Raw genomic sequence first — 7,488 nt, 5'->3', positions numbered from 1 at the left:
CGTTCATGCCACTTTGTCACAACAGACTTAGGAAATGAAAACAAAATATTACATATTAATAAGAATTACAAGGGAACTCTGGTGGCCTAGTGGCAAGAAGCTGCACTGCAATCCTTAAGGCACATGGTTCAAATCCACCAGAATTCTGCTGGAGAAGGAGAGGCAATCTCCGGTGCCAGTTGGATCTGATTCAACAGTACACAACAAGAACAACCAAAACCCAAAAACTCCACAAACAAAAACCCCCCAAAATAAGAATTACCAAAAAATGGTGTAGTTCAGTGGTTTTCAAGAGATTATTGTTGTTTGTTGTTATGTGCCGTCGAGTAGCTTGCCACTCATAGCGACCCTATGTACAACAGCCCTAAACTCTGCTCTGTCCTGTGTCAATCGCTCTGTCTCTGACACTCCCATCCTGATTACCCCAGTCACTGAATCAATCCACCTCATAGAGGGTCTTCCCCTCCTGTGCTGTCCGTCCACCCTACAAAGCATGATGTCCCTCTCCAAGGACCGGTCCCTCCTTACAACATGTCCAAAGGATGTCAGACGAAGTCTCAAAATCCTTGCCTCCAAGGAGCAGCCTGGTCTAACCCTCTCCAGGATGAATCTGTTTGTTTTCCTAGCAGTCCATGGTACCCTCAATACTCTTCTCCAGCACCACAGCTCAAAGGCATCAATTCTCCTTCTATCCTCCCTAGTTATTGTCCAACTCTCTGATGCATAACAAGTGATTGGAAAGACCATGGACTGTATCAGATGCACCTTAGTCTCCAGAGAGACACCATGGCACTTCAGAACTTTGGAAAGGTCCCTAACAGCAGACTTTCCCATCGCAATACGTCTTTTAATTTCCTGGCTACTGGTGCCAAGAGTGTTGATTGTGGAGTCAAGTCAGTGAGACTGGCTCAGGAGAGGGCAGGCTTCAGAGCTGTTTTACATAAGGTTGCTATGGGTTGCAGGTGATTCAATGGCACATAACAACAAGAGCTCCTGAGACTCCAAAGGAATTCTGTGAGGTCAGAACTATTTCCATAAGAATACTAAGACATACTGCCACCAAGCAGATATATTCACACCCATGTTTATTGCTGCTTTGTTCACATTAGCAAAGAATTGGAAACAACCCTAGTGCCCATCAACAAAGAATGGATAGAGAAGCTGTGGTATATTCACACAATGGAATATTATGCAGCACTGAAAAACAAAGAACTAATGAAATACTATACAAAATGGTTACCATGGAGGACATTATGCTGTGTGAAGTATCTCAGTCACAAAAAGAAATACTGCATAGTGCTGCTGTTATAGAAAAGGACTGATATGGCGGTTGGGGTAAACAAATGAGGGGATAAATAATGTACAGCATTGAGACAGATGAGGGAGAGATCTGTATAAAAGGAATATATGATTGGGTATTATTTGCATGACAAGAGTCCAGAATAAGAGTTGAATAGTAAAGTGGTCTGGGAGGGGGGATTGCATAACAATGAAAGAACTTTTTTTCCAAAGAAAAAAAGCTAACTGGGGGGAAGAGGGTCAGGGAGGAAAATGTGCAGCAATGAATGAATGGAAACCCAAGTTCTTTATAAACTTTCACTAAAACAAAACAAAAAAAAGAATACTAAACATTTTACTGCCTTTATTCTCATCCTCTTACAAGTATGCAACACAGAGGTTTTTCAGAGGCTCCATGGCATGTGATACAATAGATTGAATTCAGAGCAGGTATTTTTCTATTAAGTTAGATTGAAGAGATTTGTAAAAATGTAAGATGGTACTCTGTTTTAGCATATATTTATTAAAATTATTTTATGTTAACATGTAAAAGATTTGCTCTTACTTTAAAATAAAAATGTTAATAAATTTAAATGTCTCCAATTTAACTTTAATATGGTAAATACTGACAGAATCCATATAAACCAAAGCTCTTAAGGGTCCTCAGTAATTTTTATGCACATAAAGGGGACCAATATGTGAGTCTCATTTGTGAAGTATAATTGGGAGAAAGGGGTAGAGTGTCAAAGCAGGAGGCCTTGCTGGTAAGGCAACATTTGTGTAGAGGCCTGAAGGAAGAAAGGTAAATGAGCCATGGGAATTTCTGGGAGTCAAACATTCCAGGAAATTGTTGTTCTTGTTGTGTGCTGTAGAGTCAGAACTGACCCATAACTGACCCTCCGGTGGGTTTTCAGAGACAGTTAATCACACAAGAGGAGATTGCCCATCCTTCTCCCACAGAGCAGATGGTGGGTCACTATGAATGATATGTATGTTGCTAAGAGAGGCTATTCCTTCAAGAAGGACATGATGCTGGGAAGGATGAAGGGTCAGTGAAAAAGAGGAATACCCTCAACCAGGTAGATTGACTTGGTGACTGCTGCAGTGGGCTCTTGTATGTCAGGAAGTGTGAGGATGACACAGGATAGAACAGGGTTCACATCTCTTGTTCCTGGGGTCACTATGAGTCGTATTTTACTTCAGGGCACCTAAAAACAACAACAAGAAGATTAGTGGAAGGTTCATCAATAACCTGTGTTATGCAGATGACACAACTTTGCTTGCTAAAAGTGAGGATGATTTGAAGCAATTGCGGTAGAAGATCAAAGACCCTTTAATATGGGTAAAATCTAAACATTCAACTTGGTGAAACCAAGTTTCTCCTTGGAGACTAGGATTTTGAAACTTTGGACACAAGGCCAGGAGAGACCGGTCCTTGGAGAAAGACATCATGCTTGGAAGGGTGGAGGGACAGCGCAGGAGAAGAAAAAAAGCTTGAAAGCTTGTTAGAAAGGAGTTCTCAGACCTTATCCCAGACCTATTGACTTAGAAACTTAGCTCCTCCCACCGACCAAACTGTGCAGCTCTGCAACTGCTGCATCCCTGCCCATCCTCACCCTTCTGCCCCCAACCATCACCTCCTTGTACCCCCAATATGTTTTTCCCAATAAAGAAAAAAAAAAGATTACAACCAGTCAAAAAAAAAAAAAAGTAGGGCCTGTCGTTGTTATTGGGTGCTATCAAGTTGCTTATCATTCATAGTGACCCAACAGGTCTGAACCTTATGTTCTTACTTTAATTGTTGCTTATACGTCTCTATACAATCTACTCTCAGCACAATAGCTAGATATATCCTATTAAAAAGTATTTCTGATCACATTCTTCTTCACAATCCTCTAGAGGCTTCCAATTTCACTCATATTAGCTGAATTCCTTAAAATAGTCTATGATGCCTATGTGATCTGACATCTTCATCCCCTCTGATTTCCTCTCCTCAGGTTCACAGCACTACAGCCACGCTGACCTCTCTTGAATTCGTCTGAGATTCCAGGCACTCTCCTGCCTCATGGTCTGTGCTGCAATTCCAAAGGCACATGGTTCAATGCCACCATCTGATCTTTGCCTCCAAGAAGCATTTGTGCTGCACTTTCTTCAAGACATGTCTGTTTATTCTTTTGGCATTCCATGGAATATTAAGTATTCTTCACCAACACTACAACACAAAGACGTCAGTTCTCCTGCAATCCTTATTCACTGTTCAGCTTTCAGATGCATAGCAAATGATTTAAAAGACAATGTCCTGAATTAAATACACTTTCGTCTTCAAACTGGCATTATTGCCCCTCAGTAATTTGGAGCGGTCTGTGATTGTAGACTTTCCCAATGCAATACATCTTCTGACCTCCAGACTGCTGATATCAAGGGTGTTGATTGTGGACAATTTCAATCTTTTCTCTATCTATCATGATGTTACTTATCAGTCCGTTGGTGAGAATTTTTTTTATTATTAAATTTTATTAGTTTTAATGAACATTTACAGGGATTTTGGGTTTTCATTCCTTCATTACTGCACCATTCTCTCTACCCTCCTCCCCAGTTTGTTCTTCTTTCCCGCCATCCGAATGTCTGTTTTAATTGTCCAATTGCCACAGTGCTTGTCAAAGTCAGTTCTGATTAATCTCCTTTGTCGGTGTGTCTTTTGCCATTCCCTATCACTCCTCCCTGAGAGAGACTTCACCCTGATTCATAAGGAAAAGGGGATGGCGTATTCTCTTAGCTACTTCCTGCTGAAAAGGGACGCTGTGGGTTTCAGGGTGAAGATCTTCTCTCACTACTCTAAAGGGCCCCTTTGGCAGTAGGAAACACATAGACTATTATGGAGATTGATTTTGGAATTTAGATGCACTGTTATTAATTGTGCTTAGCCGTACATGTTCATATCCCTGAAGAGGTATCACGGGGGGGGGGGTTGCAACCTAGAAGACACAAATTTAACTAACAAGTTATAAGTACATGAGTCAAAAATTATGGAAAAGTAAAAGAAAAGATTCTTTCATTGTTTTACAAACCCTCCCCCAGGTCCCCTCCACCGTGTAGCCCTCGCTCTAGACTCCTGTGATGACAGAAATACCTAGTCACATATCTCTTTTACACAGTTTTCTCCCTCCTCTGTTTCAGTGCAGTATACATTATTGAACACATCTTATTCAGTCTCTCCCCAACCCTGAGGTTAGTCCCATTCTACAACAGTGGCATCATGTAATATTTGTCCTTTTGTGACTGGGATATTTCACTCAGCATAATGTTCTCCAGAGTCAACCATTTTGAATAATATTGCATGAGTTCCTTGTTTTTTAATGCAGCATAGTATTCCATTGTGCGAATATGCCACAGCTTCTCTAGCCATTCGTTTGTTGATGGGCACTTAGGTTGTTTCCAACTCCTTGCTATTGTGAACAAAGCTGCAATAAACATGGGTGTGCATATATCTGTTTGGATGTCAGCTATGGTCTCTTCAGGGTATATTCCCAGTAGTGGAATTGCTGGGTCAAATGGTATCTCTATTTGCAACTTTTTGAGAAAGCGCCATACTGCTTTCCACAGGGGTTGCACCATTTTACACTCCCACCAACAGTGAATCAGGGTTTCAGTTTCTCCACAACCTCGCCAGCATTTGTTGCTTGCTGTTCTGTTAAATTTTGCAATTTTGACTGGGGTGAGATGATATCTCATAGTTGTTTTAATTTGCATCTCTCTTAGGGCTAGGGATTTTGAGCATTTCTTCATGTGCTTGTTAGCCATCTGAATGTCGTCTTCGGTGAAGTGCCTGTTCATATCCTGTGCCCATTTTTCTATTGGAATTTTTATTTTCTTGATGCTGAGATGTAATCCATTTGAAGGCAGCAGTCCTTGGTCCTCTGCAGCAAGAACATCAAGTCTTCTTCACTTTCTACAAGCAAGATGTGCATTTGCATAATGCAGATTATTGACGTGTCTTCTTCCAATCCTGATGCCACTTTCCTTCAAGTCTCCAACTCTTCTCCATAAGGTCCAGTTTATGTAATGATTTTTTCAGCATACAAATTGAATAGATATGGAGAAAGGATACAATGCTGACACACACCTTTCTTAATTTTAAACCATGCAGTGTTTTCTTGCTCTGTTCAGACAACAGTTTTGCATGAGCATGATTAAATAATCTAGAATTCCCATTCTTCTCAATGTTAGCTATAATTTGATATGATCCACATAGTCAAATGCCTTTGCATAGTCAATAAAACACAAATTGACATTCTTCTGGTATTCTCCACTCCCAACCAGGATCCATCTCACATCAGCATTGATATCCCTGGTGCTATGGACTCTTCTAAACCCAATTTGAACTTCTAGAGGTTCTCTGTCAATGTACTGTTTTAGCCATTTTTACATACTCCTCAGAAATATTTTGTTTCCATGTGATATTAATATTGTTCAATAATTTCCACATTCTGTTGGATCACCTTTTTTGGGAATGGGAACAAATATGGTTCTCTTCCAGGCAGCTGGTCAGAAAGCTGTCTTCCAAATTTTCTGGCATAGACTCATGAACATGTCCAGGCCTGAATCTATTAGTTGAAACCTGTCAGTTGGTATCCAATTGATTCTTGGGTCCTCACCAATTGGCATGCTGTAAATACTTAGCAGAACTAACAGGAAGCAAAGCTAGGTAAACTTCTAAATCATAATTCAACACTCTGAGGGAATATTGCTGGTTCTGGGATCTTAGGACCATAGTTTCAGGGAGCAGTAAGGTCAATTGGCACAACAGTCCACAAAGAATGTTTTACATTTTACTTGGTGAGTAGTGGCTGGGATCTTAGAAATCTTTCGAGCAGGGAGCTCTGGTGGCCTAGTGGCAAGAAGCTACACTGCAATTCCAGAGATACGCAGTTCGAATCCACCAGATGCTCTGCTGGAGAAGGAGGGGCAATCTCCTCCTGTACCAGTCAGATCCAATTTGATGGGACACACACACACACACACACACACACACACACACACACAAGAATCTAAACAAAGGAAAACTGTTTCGAGCAGCCATTTAAGATGTGAGTATTAATCTTCCTGTCTGGAATAAAAGAAGTCCAGGAAGACAAAGATGTACAGAAACACTTCTTTGACTAACGGGCCTCTTGAATCTCAACCTCCATAACCTTGAGAGCAGAAGAACTAGACGGGGCCTGGCTGCCACCGTTGACTATTCTAGAAGTGAACACAGTAGGTCCTGGACAGAGTGGGAGGAAAATGTGGAGCAGTGCTCAAAAACATAAAAAAACGGCCAGGCTTACTAGTGTGCTAGAGACTGGTGGAACTACTGAGTCTATGGCCCTTTGTGACTCTTCAAACAGAACAAAACTCAACCCTGTAGCTTAACTTTCAACCAAACCTAACTCATTGCCGTTGAATTGGAACCAACTCATAGCTGACCTGCTGTTGCCTTCCAAGGCTGTAATCACACGGGAAGAGCTTGCTCATCTTTGTTTCTCAGAGCCACTAGTGGATTCAAATGGCCAGACAGACTTAGCCTTTGGGTTAGCAGTGCAGCTCTCTATGGATGATGGCACCTGAGACCCATAGGTGCTCTACTTCCGCATTCCTTCACGCCCTTTATCTAGGTAGAGGTAAATGAAACCATTTTCTGCCCTTGAGGGGTTCACAGAAAAAACTAAGAAGAATTCATTACAAATAGTATGTCATAAGAATAATACAATAGTAATGCTTCTGGTTTTGCTATTAGAAGCCCTGGTGGCATAGAGTGCAACGTGTAGGGCTCCTAACCCAAAGATCAGTGGCTCAAGAGCACCAGCTGCTCCATGAGAGAAAGACGGGCAGGCTTCTCCCCAAAACATTTGTAGCCATGGAAATCCAATGGATGGTTGCTGAGTCAGACTCAGCTCCATGGGAGTAGGTTTGGTTTTGACGAGCTGTTTGCTGTCTGTCCTGTGCTTGGTACCTCCCATACAACATCTCAAAGTCACAGGCACCTGCTCCTATGGTATGTTCAATACTCTTCTCCAGCACCACAATTCAAAGGCATTGATTCTTCCTCTCTCTTTCAGGAGCCTAAATGTCTACATCCAGGTATCAGCTCTAGGGGATGGCTTTCTGGCTGTTGGTCCTGGAGGAAGGCCTGTCTGCTTTCATTGTCTGTGGACTCATTATTCCTTGGAG

This window comes from Elephantulus edwardii, unplaced genomic scaffold, assembly GCF_000299155.1.
Source record: "Elephantulus edwardii isolate Elephantulus edwardi_28Jun2011 unplaced genomic scaffold, EleEdw1.0 scaffold00176, whole genome shotgun sequence".
NCBI lineage: Eukaryota > Metazoa > Chordata > Mammalia > Macroscelidea > Macroscelididae > Elephantulus > Elephantulus edwardii.
The sequence above is the reverse complement of the archived record's forward strand: the minus strand, read 5'-3'. Positions refer to the sequence as shown.